This window comes from Leuresthes tenuis, unplaced genomic scaffold (genome assembly GCF_036924035.1).
Source record: "Leuresthes tenuis unplaced genomic scaffold, fLeuTen1.0.hap1 SCAF_18, whole genome shotgun sequence".
Taxonomy (NCBI): domain Eukaryota; kingdom Metazoa; phylum Chordata; class Actinopteri; order Atheriniformes; family Atherinopsidae; genus Leuresthes; species Leuresthes tenuis.
In genome coordinates, this window is record NW_027325372.1 from 28,188,759 (window position 1) to 28,203,290 (window position 14,532).

The 14,532-nt window shown below is 42.1% G+C and overlaps 2 non-coding genes across 2 annotated transcripts; both read left to right on the plus strand.

Moving 5' to 3' along the window:
* Window positions 1-11,819: 11,819 nt before the first annotated feature.
* On the plus strand, window positions 11,820-11,933 carry LOC140275792 (U5 spliceosomal RNA). The gene has a single exon (XR_011908507.1). It is a non-coding gene; the product is annotated as a U5 spliceosomal RNA (small nuclear RNA).
* Window positions 11,934-12,241: 308 nt separating this feature from the next.
* Window positions 12,242-12,425, plus strand: LOC140276136 (U2 spliceosomal RNA). Its single transcript, XR_011908819.1, has one exon. It is a non-coding gene; the product is annotated as a U2 spliceosomal RNA (small nuclear RNA).
* Window positions 12,426-14,532: the final 2,107 nt, after the last annotated feature.

The window sequence follows — 14,532 nt, forward strand, 5'->3', positions numbered from 1 at the left end:
CCATGGTTTGTAAAAAGCGGGTAAGAAAAGGTGCGAATGCCCGACAATGTATGATCAAAAGAGGGAGCGGAGGTTTTCGGCTGAAACAAGGTCTGAATGTCCATCCATATTTTGTAAAAATCGGGGAAGAAAAGGCTCGAAAGCCCGACTATACACCATCAAAAGCTGGAGCGGAGGTGTTCAGCTGCAAGAAGGTCTGAATGTCCATCAATAATTGCTAGAAAACATGGAAGAGAATTTTCGAATATCAAACCGCACATGATCATAAGCGGGAGAGGAGGTGTTCAAATGCAAGAAGGTGTGAATGTCCACCCATAATTACTGCAAAATGGGTAAGAAAAGGTACGAATGCCCAACCATACATGATCCTAACAGGGAGCGGAGGTGTTTGGCTGCGACAAGGTGTGTATGTCCACCCATAATTAATGAAAAGCGGACAACAAGTAGGTTTGAATACCCATCATCAAAAGCAGGAGTGGATGTGTTCGGCTACAAGAAGGTTTGAATGTCTGACCATAGTTTGTAAAAAGCGGGTAAGAAAAGGTTTGAATGCCCGAACATACACCATCAAAGGAGGGAGCGGAGGTGTTCCGCTGTAAGAAGGTGTGAATGTCCAACCATAATTGGCAAAAAGCAGGTAAGAAAAGGTTAAAATACCCTATTGTACACAATCAATAGCGGGAGCAGAGTTGTTCCGCTACTAAAAGGTGTGAAAGTCCGACCATGAATTGTAAAAAGCGGGTAAGAAAAGGTGCGAATGCCCGACAATGTATGATCAAAAGAGGGAGTGGAGGTTTTCGGCTGAAAGAAGGTCTGAATGTCCATCCATAATTTGTAAAAATCGGGGAAGAAAAGGCTCGAAAGCCCGACTATACACCATCAACAGCTAGAGCGGAGGTGTTCAGCTGCAAGAAGGTCTGAATGTCCATCAATAATCGCTAGAAAACATGGAAGAGAATTTTCGAATATCAAACCGCACATGATCATAAGCGGGAGAGGAGGTGTTAAAATGCAAAAAGGTGTGAATGTCCACCCATAATTACTGCAAAATGGGTAAGAAAAGGTACGAATGCCCAACCATACATCATCAAAAGCAGGAGTGGATGTGTTCGGCTACAAGAAGGTTTTAATGTCCGACCATAGTTTGTAAAAAGCGGGTAAGAAAAGGTTCGAATGCCCGAACATACACCATCAAAAGAGGGAGCGGAGGTGTTCCACTGTAAGAAGGTGTGAATGTCTGACCATAGTTGGTAAAAAGCGGGTAAGAAAAGGTGAAAATACCCGACTGTACACAATAAATAGCGGGAGCGGAGTTGTTCGGCTACTAAAAGGTGTGAAAGTCCGACCCTGGTTTGTAAAAAGCGGGTAAGAGAAGGTGCGAATGCCCGACAATGTATGATCAAAAGAGGGAGCGGAGGTTTTCGGCTGCAAGAAGGTCTGAATGTCCAACAATAATTTTGTAAAAACCGGGGAAGAAAAGGCTCGAAAGCCCGACTATACATCATCAAAAGCGGGAGCGGAGGTGTTCAGCTGCAAGAAGGTCTGAATGTCCATCAATAATTGCTAGAAAACATGAAAGAAAATTTTCGAATATCAAACCACACATCATCATAAGCGGGAGAGGAGGTGTTCAGCTGCAAGAAGGTGTGAATGTCCGACCATAGTTTGTAAAAAATGGGTAAGAAAAGGTGCGAATGCTCAACCATACATCATCAAAAGCAGGAGTGGATGTGTTCGGCTAAAAGAAGGTTTGAATGTCCGACCATAGTTCGTAAAATGCCGGTAAGAAAAGGTTCGAATGCCCGAACATACACCATCAAAAGAGGGAGCGGAGGTGTTCCGCTGTAAGACGGTGTGAATGTCCAACAATAGTTGGTAAAAAGCGGGTAAGAAAAGGTTAAAATACCCGACTGTACACAATCAATAGCGGGAGCGGAGTTGTTCGGCTACAAGAAGGTGTGAAAGTCCGACCATGGTTTGTAAAAAGCGGGTAAGAAAAGGTTCGAATGCCCGAATATATACCATCAAAAGCGGAAGCGGAGGTGTTCGGCTGAGAGAAGGTGTGAACGTCCGACCAAAGTTTGTAAAAAGCAGTGAAGAAAAGTTTCGAATATCCAACCAAACATAATCAAAAGCGGGAGCAGAGCTGTTCGACTGCAAGTAGGTGTGAATGTCAGATCATAATTTGCAAAAAGCTGATGAGAAAGGGTGAGAATGCCCGACTATACACCATCAAATGCGGGAGCGGAAGTGTTCGGCTGTGAGTAGGTGTGAATGTCAAACCATAATTGCTGAAAAATGTGTTAGAAAAGACAAGAATGCCGGACCATACATCATCAAAAGCGGGAAAAGTGGTGTTCGGCTGCAAGTAGGTGTGAATGTCCAGCCATAACTACTCACAAACCGGTAAGAAAAGGTAGTATTGCCAGACCATACATTATCAAAACAGGGAGCGGAGGTGGTTCAGCTGCAAGGTGTGAATGTCTGACTAAAGTTTATAAAAAGCGGGTAAGACAAGGTGCGAATGCCTGACAATGTATGATCAAATGAGGGAGCGGAGGTTTTCGGCTGCAAGGTCTGAATGTACAACCATAATTTGTAAAAACCGGGGAAGAAAAGGCTCGAAAGCCCGACTATACACCATCAAAAGCGGGAGCGGAGGTGTTCGGCTGCAAGTAGGTGTGAATGTTCGTCCATAATTTGTAAAAAGCGGGTAAGAAAAGGTTTGAATGCTCGACTATATATTAACAAAAGCAGGAGGAGAGGTCTTCGGATAAGAGTGGATGAGAATTTCCAACCATAATCAATAAAATGCGGTGAAAAAAAAGGTGTGAATACCCCATAGAACACTAAAAGGTGGAGCAGAAGTGTTCGGCTGCAAGAAGGTGTGACTGTTCGACTATATTTGGTGAAAAGCAGGTGAAGCAAGGTCTGAATGCCCAACCTTACATCATCAAAAACGAGATCAGAGGTGTTTGGCTGCAAGAAGGCCATAGTTTGCCAAAAGCGGGTAAGCTGCGAATGACCGACTAAATATCAACAAAAGTGGGGGCGGATGTCTTCGGATGCAAGTGGGTGTGAATATCCCACCATACAAGTATGGTGGAGAGGAAGCTGTGAATGGCCGACCATAGTAAAAAGCGGGTGAGAAAAGGTGCGAATGTCCAATCATACATGATCAAAACAGGGAGCGGAGGTGTTTGGCTGCGACAAGGCGTGTATGTCCACCCATAATTAATGAAAAGCGGGCAACAAGTAGGTTTGAATACCCATCATCAAAAGCAGGAGTGGATGTGTTCGGCTACAAGAAGGTTTGAATGTCTGACCATAGTTTGTAAAAAGCGGGTAAGAAAAGGTTTGAGTGCCCGAACATACACCATCAAAAGAGGGAGCGGAGGTGTTCCGCTGTAAGACGGTGTGAATGTCCAACAATAGTTGGTAAAAAGCGGGTAAGAAAAGGTTAAAATACCCGACTGTACACAATCAATAGCGGGAGCGGAGTTGTTCGGCTACAAGAAGGTGTGAAAGTCCGACCATGGTTTGTAAAAAGCGGGTAAGAAAAGGTGCGAATGCCCGACAATGTATGATCAAAAGAGGGAGTGGAGGTTTTCGGCTGCAAGAAGGTCTGAATGTCCAACCATAATTTGTAAAAACCGGGGAAGAAAAGGCTCGAAAGCCCGACTATACACCATCAAAAGTGGGAGCGGAGGTGTTCAGCTTCAAGACGGTCTGAATGTCCATCAATAATTGCTAGAAAACATGAAAGAAAATTTTCAAATATCAAACTGCACATGATCATAAGCAGGAGAGGAGGATTTCAGCTGCAAGAAGGTGTGAATGTCTACCCATAATTACTGAAAAATGGGTAAGAAAAGGTGCGAATGCCTAACCATACATCATCAAAAGAGGGAGCGGAGTTGTTCCGCTGTAAGACGGTGTGAATGTCCGACCATAGATGGTAAAAAGCGGGTATGAAAAGGTTAAATTACCCGACTGTACACAATCAAAAGAGGGAGCGAAGTTGTTCAGCTAAGAGAAGGTGTGAAAGTCCGACCTTGGTTTGTAAAAAGCGGGTAAGAAAAGGTTCGTATGCCCGAATATACACCATCAAAAGCGGAAGCGGAGGTGTTCGGCTGCAAGATACTGTGAACGTCCGACCAAAGTTTGTAAAAAGCAGTTAAGAAAAGGTTTGAATATCTAACCAAACATAAGAATGAGTCTTTTCCGCTGTAGAATGCCCGACTATAGACCATCAAATGCGGGAGCGGAGGTGTTCGGCTCTGAGTAGGTGTGAATATCCGACCATAATTGCTGAAGAATGTGTTAGAAAAGGTAAGAATGCTGGACCATACATCATCAAAAGCGGTAGAGGTGGTGTTCGGCTGCAAAAAGGTGTGACTGTTCGACTAAAGTTTGTAAAAAGTGGGTAAGACAAGGTGCGAATGCCTGACAATGTATGATCAAAAGCGGGAGCGGAGGTGTTCAGCTGCAAGAAGGTCTACATGTCCATTAATAATTGCTAGAAAACATGAAAGAAACTTTTCGAAAATCAAACCGCACATGATCATAAGTGGGATAGGAGGTGTTCAGCTGCAAGGTGTGAATGTCCACCCATAATTCCTGAAAAATGGGCAAAAAAAAGGTGTGAATGCCCAACCATACATCATCAAAAGCAGGAGTGGAAGTGTTTGGCTACAAGAAGGTGTGAACGTCCAACCAAAATATGTAAAAAGAAGTTAAGAAAAGGTTCGAATATCCAACCAAACATAATCAAAAGCGGGAGCAGAGCTGTTCGACTGCAAGTAGGTGTGAATGTCAGATCATAATTTGCAAAAAGCTGATGAGAAAGGGTGAGAATGCCCGACTATACATCATCAAATGCGGGAGCGGAGTTGTTTGGCTGTGAGTAGGTGTGAATCTCCGACCATAATTGCTGAAAAATGTGTTAGAAAAGGTAAAAATGCCGGTCCATACATCATCAAAAGCGAGAGAGGTTGTGTTCGGCTGCAAGTAGGTGTGAATGTCCAGCCATAATTACTCACAAACGGGTAAGAAAAGGTAGTATTGCCAGACCATATATGATCAAAACAGGGAGCGGAGGTGGTTCAGCTGCAAGAAGGTTTGAATGTCAAACTAAAGTTCAAATATATTAACAAAAGCGGGAGGAGAGGTCTTCGGATGAAAGTGGTTGAAAATTTCCAACCATAATGTATAAAATGCGGTGAAAAAAAAGGTGTGATAGAACACTAAAAGGTGGAGCGGAAGTGTTCGGCTGCAAGAAGGTGTGAATGTCCGACTATATTTGGTGAAAAGCAGGTGAAGCAAGGTCTGAATGCCCAACCTTACATCATCAAAAGCAAGATCAGAGTTGTTAGGCTGCAAGAAGGCCATAGTTTGCCAAAAGCGGGTAAGGTGCGAATGTCCGACTAAATATCAACAAAATTTGGGGCGGAGGTTTTCGGATGCAAGTGGGTGTGAATATCCCACCATACAAGTATGGTGGAGAGGAAGCTGTGAATAGCTGACCATAGTTTGGAAAAAGCGGGTAAGAAAAGGTTTGAATGCCCGAACATACACCATCAAAAGAGGGAGCGGAGGTGTTCCGCTGTACGAAGGTGTGAATGTCCCACCATACTTGGTAAAAAGCGGGTAAGAAAAGGTTAAAATACCCGACTGTACACAATCAATAGCGGGAGCGGATGTGTTCGGCTACAAGAAGGTGTGACAGTCAGACCATGTTTTGTAAAAAGCGGGTAAGAAAAGGTGCGAATGTCCGACAATGTATGATCAAAAGAGAGAGCGGAGGTTTTCGGATACACGAAGGTTTGAATGTCCTACCATAGTTTGTAAATAGCGGGTAAGAAAAGGTTCGAATGCCCGACTATACACCATAAAAAGCGGGAGCGGAGGTGTTCCGCTGTAAGACGGTGTGAATGTCCGACCATAGTTGGTAAAAAGCGGGTAAGAAAAGGTTAAAATACCCGACTGTACACAATCAATAGCGGGAGCGGAGTTGTTCGGCTACAAGAAGGTGTGAAAGTCCGACCATGGTTTGTAAAAAGCAGTTAAGAAAAGGTTCGAATATCCAACCAAACATGATCAAAAGCGGGAGCAGAGCTGTTCGACTGCAAGTAGGTGTGAATGTCCAGCCATAATTACTCACAAACGGGGGAAGAAAAGGTAGTATTGCCAGACCATACATGATCAAAACAGGGAGCGGAGGTTCAGCTGCAAGGTGTTAATGTCTGACTATAGTTTGTAAAAAGCGGGTAAGAAAAGGTGCCAATGCCCGACAATGTATGATCAAAAGAGAGAGCGGAAGTGTTCGGCTGCAAGGTCTGAATGTCCAACCATAATTTGTAAAAACCGGGTAAGAAAAGGCTCGAAAGCCCGACTATACATCATCAAAAGCGGGAGCGGAGGTGTTCAGCTGCAAGAAGGTGTGAATGTTCGACTAAAGTTTGTAAAAAGCTGGTAAGACAAGGAGCGATGTCCCGACATTGTATGATCAAAAGCGGGAGCGGAGGTGTCCAGCTGTGAGTAGGTGTGAATGTCCGACCATAATTGCTGAAAAATGTGTTAGAAAAGGTAAGAATACTGGACCATACATCATCAAAAGCGGGAGAGGTAGTGTGCGGCTGCAAGAAGGTGTGAAAGTCCGACAATGGTTTGTAAAAAGCGGGTAATAAAAGGTTCGAATGCCCGAATATACATCATCAAAAGCGGAAGCGGAGGTGTTCGGATGCAAGAAGGTGTGAACGTCCGACCAAAGTTTGTAAAAAGCAGTGAAAAGCGAGAAAAAGCTTTTCGTGAGTTCTGCATGATTTGGGATTTTGCTTATAAAATGCATTACTTCACTCAAACTATGTTAAAACTGATTTGTCCTTCATATTTACCATGTCTAGAAAGATTTAAACAAAAAAACAACGTTGTACTTTGCAGTAAAAGAAAGAGCAAATCTAAAGTTTCAGGAATCCGAGTATAAGCCTGCTTTCATGAGTTCTGCACGATTTCGGATTTTGCTATAAAATTAATTGCTTTGCTCAAACCAAGTTAAAACTACTTTGTCCTTCCATATTCATCAATGTCTAGATCGACTTCAACAAAGAAAAACATTGGACTTTGCAGTAGAAGAAGTTGAAATCCATCTACACATTGATAAATATGAAGGACAAAGCAGTTCCCACTTGCCCATAAGAAAATAAGCTTATTCTCGGATTCCTGATCCTTCAGTTTTGCTCTTTCTTCTACTGCAAAATACAATGTTGTTCTTTGTTGAAGTTGATCTAGACATTGATAAATATGAATGAAAAAGCAGTTTTAACTTGGTTTGAGTGAATGAATTCATTTTATACATAAAATCCGAAATCGTGCAGAACTCATGAAAATAAGCTTATTCTCGGATTCCTAAAACTTTTGATTGGCTCTTTCTTTTACTGCAAAGTACAACGTTGTTTTTTTGTTTAAATCTATCGAGACATTGATAAATATGAAGGTAAAAGCCGTTTTAACATAGTTTGAGTGAAGGAATTGATTTTATAGATAAAATCCCAAATCATGCAGAACTCCTCAAAAGGGGCGTATGGCTTAATCACAAGTGTGGCTCTTTCTCATTCAGGGTAGTATGAGGAAGTTTATGCTTGAAATATATGTAGAAATGGGTACATATGAAGGACAAAGCAGTGTTAACTTAGTTTGCGTGAAGGAATTCATTTTATACATAAAATCCGAAATCGTGCAGAACTCATGAAAATAAGCTTATTCTCGGATTCCTAAAACTTTTGATTTGCACTTTCTTTTACTGCAAAGTACAACGTTGTTTTTTGTTGAAATCTATATAGACATTGATAAATACCAGCCGAAACTCTGCTGCCGCTTTTGATAATTTATGGTTGGGCATTCTTACCTTTTCTTACCCGATTTTTACAAATTATGATCTTACATTCACACCTACTTGCAGTCGAACACCTTCTCATCCACTTATGATCATGTGCGGTTGGGCTTTCGCACCTTTTCTTACCCGTTTGTGAGTAATTATGGCTGGACATTCACACCTACTTGCAGCTGAACACAACCTCTCCCGCTTTTGATGATATATGGTCCGGCATTCTTACCTTTTCTAACACATTTTTCAGCAATTATGGTCGGACATTCACACCTACCCACAGACGAACACCTCCGCTCCCACATTTGATAGTGTATAGTCGGGCATTCTCACCCTTTCTCAACAGCTTTTTGCAAATTATGATCTGATATTCACACCTACTTGCAGTCGAACAGCTCTGCTCCCGCTTTTGATTATGTTTGGTTGGATATTCGAACATTTTCTTAACTGCTTTTTACAAACTTTGGTCGGACGTTCACACCGTCTTGCAGCCGAACACCTCCGCTTCCGCTTTTGATGGTATATAGTCGGGCATTCGAGCCTTTTCTTACCCGACTATTACTTACTATGGTTGGACATTCAAACCTTCTTGTAGCCGAACACACCCGCTCCTGCTTTTGATGATGTATGATTTGGCATTCGCACCTTTTCTTACCCATTTTTCAGTAATTTTTGGTCGGACATTCAGACCTTCTTGCACCTGAACACCTCTGCTCCCGCTTTTGATGGTGTATAGTCGGGCTTTCGAGCCTTTTCTTCCCCGATTTTTACAAATTGTGGTTGGACATTCAGACCTTGCAGCCGAAAACCTCCGCTCCCTCTTTTGATCATACATTGTCGGGCATTCGCCCCTTGTCTTACACGGTTTTTACAAACTTTAGTCAGACATTCACACCTTGCAGCTGAACCACCTCCATTCCCTGTTTTGATCATGTGTGGTCTGGAAATACTACCTTTTCTTCCCCCGTTTGTGAGTAATTATGGCTGGACATTCACACCTACTTGCAGCCGAAAAACCACCTCTCCCGCTTTTGATGATGTATGGACCGGCATTTTTACCTTTTCTAACACATTTTTCAACAATTATGGTTGGAGATTCACACCTACTCACAGCCGAACACCTCCGCTCCCGCATTTGATGGTGTATATTCGGGCATACGAACCTTTTCTTACCCGCTTTTTACAAACCATGGTCGGACTTTCACACCTTCTTGTAGCTGAACAACTCCGCTCCCTCTTTTGATTGTGTACAGTCGGTTATACAAACCTGTTCTTACCCGCTTTTTACAAACTATGGTCGGACATTCAAACCTTCTTGTAGCCGAACACATCCACTCCTGCTTTTGATGATGTATGGTTGGGCATTTGCACCTTTTCTTACCCATTTTTCAGTAATTATGGGTGGATATTCACACCTTCTTGCAGCGGAACACCTCCTCTCCCGCTTATGATTATGTGCGGTTTGATATTCGAAAATTTTCTTTCATGTTTTATAGCAATTATTGATGGACATTCATACCTTCTTGAAGCCGAACACATCCACTCCTGCTTTTGATGATGTATGGTTGGGCATTCGAACCTACTTGTTGCCCGTTTTTCATTAATTATGGGTGGACATTCACACCTTGTCGCAGCCAAACACCTCCGCTCCCTGTTTTGATCATGTATGTTTTGACATTCGCACCTTTTCTCACCTGCTTTTTACTATTGTCGGCCAATCACAGCTTCCTCTCCACCATACTTGTATGGTAGGAAATTCTCACCCACTCTCATCCGAAGACCTCTCCTCCCGCTTTTGTTAATATTTAGTCGGGCATTCGAACCTTTTCTTACCCACTTTTTACAAATTATGGTCGAGCATTCACACCTACTTGCAGCTGAATACTTCCGCTCCACCTTTTAGTGATGTATGGTTGGCATTTGCACCTTTTGTTACCCTCTTTTTATACTGATTGCTGAAGATTAAGTTGTTCTTTCTCAAACTACAATTTTTTTTTAATTGTTGAAACTTGATTTGAAGTGGATAAATAAGGAGGACAAACAGTTTTAAGTCACGCTGATAGAAGAAATTAATTTTATAGCAAAATCTGTATTTCGTCATATGTCGAGAGATGCTTATTGCTGAAGAAGTTCTTTCTCATTCTACAAAGTACAACGTTGTTTATCGTTGAAACTTGATTAGACATGAATAAATATGAAGGACAAAGCAGTCTTAACTTGGTTTGAGTTAATTAATTCGTTTTATAGGAGAATCAGAATTCGTGCTTATTTTCGGATTCCTGAAGAATGAGTCTGGTTCTTTCTCATAATACAAAGTTTGTTGTTTATTGTTGAAACTTCATCAGAAGTGAAGAAATAAATGAATGCCTATCAACAAATGTGGGATCTAAACTCTACTGTTTCCTCTAAAATAATTTCTTTTCTCAATTCAGAAATGTGTGTGTGTAAGTCACAACACCCGTGACACCAAAACGGCTTTCTTTTCTCTCTTTTCTCTACACTCTGCACTATGAGCACACACACCAAATCAGAAAGGCTTTTTTCTCTCTTTTCTACATTATGGACTGTGGGGACACAAAACCGCTCTCTCTTTTTTTTTTTGATTGTGTGCCAGGGCGTTGTCTCACGTATTAGATTATGCTTAAGATACGAATGGGTTTATCAGTCACATCAGAATCCATACATACTGATCCTCCCGTAATAAAATGGTCGGATCTTATCAAACACACTTTGTTTCTTGTGACAATCAAGTCAGCGAAACAGCGTATACATGTCAAGACACTGAATCAAGTTTGCCACAAGAACTCATAAGTTTGGCAGTATTGCTCTGCCGTCAGCAATCATACACCCATTTTATTTTCGTGAGACGTGCAGGCACCTGTTCATCTACTGTTCTATCACTATGAATTAGTTTATCTATTATCAATAAGGATACTTCTACAACTACTATCAAAGTATGTCCAGACTTCTTATGTTGTCAGTTGCTATATATGAATAAGTGGGTAGCTACTGACAAGCATTAAGCATGTCACACAGCCCAAACATATAACATTTCAGGACACACCACACAGTTAACAACCACAGTGAAGTGTCAAAGCCCAAACATTCAACAGGACACTTACACAACACATTCAAATCAAACAGTCAGACAACATACAAGAACATATACCCCAGCCGGCATTGCTCCCTGCCTATTTTCGTACAGCTCACTATGTGTGCGCACACCTTTATTCACAAACTCTTCAACTTATACTCTTTTACCGAAGCTGCTACAGCTCGATTGGCCGAATACCCTTAGATCCTATTTCGGTGAATTTGACATCTGCCTTACATGTAACAGATTAGCGGTTTAGCAGTTTTAATTTAGTTTGAGTGAAGGAATTCATTTTATAGCAAAATCCGAAATCGTGAAGCACTCATGAAAGTAAGCTTATTCTCGGATTCCTGAAACTTTAGATTTGCTCTTTCTTTTACTGCAAAGTACAAAGTTGTTTTTTTTGTTTAAATCTTTCTAGACATGGTAAATATGAACGACAAAGCAGTTTTCACATAGTTTGAGTGAAGGAATTAATTTTATAGATAAAATCCCAAGAGTCTGCAGAGAAAAGAGAGTGAATGCGAAGTAGACTTTAACACGGCTATGGGAGCGAGCCGAGTGTCGGCTAACCGGGAGAATTGCTTGAAAGAAACGCGACACCGAATGAGAGGTCAGAACAAAGCCTCAATACGGGATTCTCGTGGTGTTTTTGTTGCTGCCTTGTCTTTTGCATAGAGTAAAAGACAAGGCAGCCATCGAATAGGGCCCGATTGTTCCTACTTGGTCAGCCGAGGAGCAAGGGGGGGGGGGCAAGCTTCTCAACCAAGCAAAGCTCACCATGGGGAAGGTGGCTATACCAACTAGCCTGATGCCCTGCTCCCGCAGTGACGGATAATCGTACTCTGGTTTCTCTTCATAACATACAAGTCTTTCGCCTTTTACTAAAGACTTCCGTGGAGAGCAGAACTAATGAGTTGTTTCTATTATTGGCAGGCTTTACCTTTGCGGGTGAAGCCCTTTCTGTCTGTGCAAAAGAAATCTTGCTACTTTGCAGAGTGACTTCTCTGAGTAGAGTCGCCTTACTTGTTGCGACTGTGCCGATGTTCGAAGCTGGAGTGCAAAGTTGTTGCTTGAATGGTGCTTGCTGGAGCATGCGGGAGTGCAAAGTTATACCATTTAAAAGGGCTGAAGAGTGCTCAGTGCAGCGGGTGGGCGGAGGTGCAACGTGACACTCTGGCCACCTATGGCCATAAAAAGAACACTGCTACAAGTGCGCATTGTGCCAGCAAGGGCCCTCGGACCTGAAACAGTGGACAGTTATCGCTTCTCGGCCTTTTGGCTAAGATCAAGTGTAGTATCCGTTCTTATCAGTTTAATATGTCCTCTATACGAGGACAACATATTAAATGGATTTTTAAGAATAGGAGTTGAAAAAGAAGCTTGCTCCGTTCACTCCAAGCCTCGACCCGGTACTGCAGTGCCGCTGGGAACGGTGCGCTCTCCTCTGCTCTTGTGAAAAAGCAAACAGCGGTGCAGGATGGAAGTTTCAGGGAGCCCAAGATGAAACTTTCTTTTAATCTGCTGAGAAAAGAGAGTGAATGCGAAGTGGACTTTAACACGGCTCTGGGAGCGAGCCGAGTGCGGGCTAACCGGGAGAATTGCTTGAAAGAAACGCGACACCGAATGAGTGGTCAGAACAAAGCCTCAATACGGTGTTCCCGTGGTGTTTGTGGCTGCCTTGTCTTTTGCACAGAGTAAAAGACAAGGCAGCCATCGAATAGATTGTTTCTACTTGGTCAGCCGAGGAGCAGGGGGGGGGGGCAAGCGTCTCAACCAAGCAAAGCTCACCAAGTAGGAACAATCGGGCCCTTTTCGATGGCTGCAACACCTGAAAGAGATATTGATGCGAGACCCGATCAAATGCTTTTTCAAAGTCTAAATTTAAGATGACAAGCCGGGTGTTTCTGTCTCTAGCGTAATCAATGATGTCTCGAATCAGTACGAGGCTGTCGGTGAGTTGTCTCCCTGAGATGGCACAAGCTTGGTCTGGGTGAATTACCTCCTCTAAAACAGAGGACATCCGTGTCGCTAAAACCTTGCTAAAAAGTTTACAGTCAAAGTTTAAAAGTGTGATGGGCCTCCAATTCTTTAGGTCAGTCTTATCATTTTTTTTATAAAGTAGAGTCACTATTCCCACTCTAAAACTGTCAGGCAGTCGGTCGAGTTTTTCAAAATCTTTAAAAACATCTAAAATGTCTGATGATAAAAGGTCCCAATACGTCAGATAGAATTCTGCAGGAAGCCCGTCTAAACCCGGAGCTCGACTTCTCTTAAAACCTGTTAGGCATTTTTTTTAACTCTAAAGCAGTAAAATTCTGTGTCAAGTGTGCATTCTCTTTTACGGTTTTGTCAACGAATTTTAAGATTTCTGCCGATGTTTCCAAGTGCACTGGTTTCTCTTTGTACATGTTACTATAAAAGGTATGTACAGTTTCAATCATCTCTTGTGTGGATTTTTTTAAAAACCCATCTTCTCTTTTTAGATTTTGAATACACTCCTTTTTATTTATAACTTTCTTTCTTTTTCACCTTCCTCAATTTCCTGCTCCCTGCTTCTTACAAAAATTCCTTTACTCTTTATTTCTGCTAAAACTGACATTTCCTTTTTGACATCTTTGATTTCTTCTTTAAAGTCTATGCCACACTGATTTAGTTTAAAGTAGCGCTGTAAGCGTTTATGTAGTCCCATCATACATCTATTCTCTTTCCTTTTTTTACGTTTACCTTGCTGTTTAAAAAAAGTCTGGGTCGTTTCCTTCACCATTTCCCACCATTGTGCATGTGTTTCGTAGAGGTCTTGAAGGGTCTGCCACTCTTTATAACATTCCCTGTACTGACTGACTATGATTTCATCCTCCAACAGGGAACAGTTGAGTTTCCACAGACCACTTCCTACCGTCACACCAGAAGGGGGTGAAAGGGTGCAGGAGAGCATAAGGTGGTCTGAAAAGAAAACAGGGGTTAATCTAACATCAGTGGGTGGGCAATCTCTAGTAAAGAAATAATCAATGCGAGAGGCTCTGGTGCCATCATGACTAAACCAGGTGAAGCCCTCCTCTCTGGGATGCATGGTTTTAAAACAGTCAGTAAGCTTAAAATCCTTGCATATGCCCTGAAGTAAAATCGAAGTCTTATCCACTTTAAAATCTACCCCTGCTCTTTTTCTATCTTTCCTGCTCAAGATACAGTTAAAATCCCCTCCTACAACTAAAGGTACTTGCCCTAGCATGTAAAGCTGTATATCTTCTAAAAGGTCATACCTTTCATTTTTTCCATTGAAACCATAAATATTTAAGAGGTTAAAGTCTTGCCCCATAAAATTCAAGTGTGCTAAAAGTGCCCGTCCGTCTCTCACCACTGTGCTACCTTTCACCAGAACATGCGGATTTTTAATTAGAATGGCCACACCATCATTTTTATTTTGATTTGAGCCACTCCATATCGATAAATGGGGCCACATTTCCTCCCATTGTCTATGGTTTTTTAAAAAAGGTAGTCCACATTCTTGTATTAAAAACACATCTGATTTAATGGAGTCTAAGAAGGATAA